We start from the raw sequence: 2,521 nt of genomic DNA, 5'->3' as shown, positions 1-2,521 counted from the left end.
GTATGTATGAGATCATTCATCACTATTACCTATTGCCCACAACTGTGTGGCAGATTGTAATATCTATCAATAAATAAATCTATCAATTAAATATTATATTAAAAAGTTAATCAGATAAATTATAAATAGTTTAATAAATAATGTGATATAGGGTTAATGTTGTAACCATATGTTAAATTTCTGAATTTGTCTTCTAATTCAGATAATTAAGATCATGAATACCCATATATAATAAATACAGAAATATATATATATATAAGATGCAAGAACTTTGTCAACAAAAAGTATCAGAGTTTTGGGCCAAAAAATGCTCTCTTGACATCTCAAAGTGAGATGGAGGAGAAATTTTAGGGAGTCATTTTGTGGTGGCAGGCTTCCTGTCATAGATTATACCTTTTTTTATGACCCCTAAGCGTAAGTTTCGGTGTATGTGGGCCAGGTTACGCAGGTGGCTCGTTCCAAAAAAGAAGTGTTTAATTTTATTTGCTAGAATCGATACAATGATGTCATATATATATATATTAATACTTTATTTATTGATAATTAAAACTGTATACATATATACACATCAAGTAAATTTTCTGTAAGTGATATTATGACATGATAAAAACATGTAGAGAATCTACCCATTGATAGAACTCCAAAAACATTTCTAAAGCAGAAGATCTCGAGGCCATCTTCTTTTCAGACGCCTGGGAGGATTATTAGGTAGTGAAGGAGAAGCCAGGTTAGAAACGAGTTAGTTTGGGTGGTTGGGAAGTTAATCATGGAAGGAACGGTATCTGGTTATGGCCAAATCGGCAACATAGGGGATATTGAGGTCCTGATGATTTGATTTGTGACAAAGTAAGGAGTATTAAGGATTTTGGACTGTAAGGATTGGTTTCGAGAGGAATTAGATGGTTTAGTAGAGCCCCATAGCTCAACTCCGTATGTCCAAATAGGCCTTATAATAGTCATGTAGATCAGTCTTTTGTAATGGATTGGAAGTTTGGACCGTTTGGCTAGTAAGTGCTGTAATAGTCGGAATCGACGAGCAGTTTCCTGTCTTTTCAGTCTTGTATGAGGATTCCATGGCAGTCGTTTGTCCAGATTTTTTTAATATTTAAGTATATACTTAGTCCGCTAGGTAATTATTCGCTATTACCTAAATACCCATCGATTATATTAATATCCATATCGTGCTTCAATGTTTCGCTTATTTAAACTTAATTTAATTTCTCCTTTTATTACCGTTATAATTAGACGGAGCAAGGCTGTAGCAAATTATTTTTAATTAATTACATGAAATATTGAATATGAAACAAATTTTATTTTGCCAGTTATACGGGTCGATTGTTATCCAAGCCAAAGTACTATCTACTTTTATGTATAAAGAGTTTCGTTATCATGTAGCCTGGTATAAGTATTTATGAGTAACTCTCATTATATCAAATAAATTCCAATGATTTAGAAGATTGACTTAATAACGATTTTAACCTAACAAATACCCTTTAAATACACCAAAGAACATACTCGAATTCTTTTAATGTAATATTTTTGCGAAAAGAAAACAATACAATCTGTAGCATAACCTCCTTTTAGTGGTTTGGTACTTCGTAATGATTTCTGTTTTCAAAATAAAAGTTGTGCAAGGAGACGATTCGTTCGAGAACACACACAACGTTTATGCTTTTCCCCGAATTAAGTTTGTAGGGACGTGGGTGAGCCCCAGGAGGACTCCAGAACTCACAGATTTGACTCACAGCTGATTAAACTATGTAAATAATTATGTGCTACAACCAGATTTGAACTCAGGCCTATGAGATAGGAGCATAGCGTCTTTTACTCACTCCCTAGGTTAGTGGAGGTAGTTTTATTTTTTTGAAAAACTTTTTTTTTTTACTTCATTTATAACAGTATATACACAAAAAACATTAAAAAAAATATAGATGGCTCTTATAACAATTCTACATTAGAAGGTCTCAAAACCATCATCCTTTATGCGCCTCGGAAGATTGTCAGGAATGGAATAGTAAGCAAGGCTTGAAACTAGTTGGTTTGAGTGGTTAGGGAGTTTATTATGGAAGGAATGATATCTGGTTCGGGCTAGATCAGTTGCATAAGGAACATTAAGGTCTTTATGGATGATTTTATTTGTGATTAGTAAGAAGCGTTGAAGATTTTACGAAGGATTTTGGAGTGTAAGGACTCTGTATGTCCAGTCATGTAGATAAGTCTTTGAAAATCAAGTTATTCGCACCAATTTTTTATTAGTTTCATTAAGACTTTATATTAAAATTTGCAACTGTACATTTATATACATCCCGTAAATTTGGTTTTAGTTTTTAATAGAGTGATAAATTGGTAGCACTCTAATGAAGTTCTTACATTAGCAGGTCTCGTGGCCCTCTTCTTTTCAAGCACCTCAGAGGATTGTCAGGAATGGAAGAGGAAGCAAGGTAAGAAACTAGTGGGTTTGCGTGGTTACGGAGATTATAATGGAAGGATTGGTTCTAGATCGGTTACATACATCAAGGGG

Source organism: Halyomorpha halys, unplaced genomic scaffold (genome assembly GCF_000696795.3).
Source record: "Halyomorpha halys isolate HHAL.00 unplaced genomic scaffold, Hhal_1.1 Scaffold70.1, whole genome shotgun sequence".
Classification (NCBI taxonomy): Eukaryota; Metazoa; Arthropoda; class Insecta; order Hemiptera; family Pentatomidae; genus Halyomorpha; species Halyomorpha halys.
Note: the sequence above shows the minus strand (reverse complement) of the source record.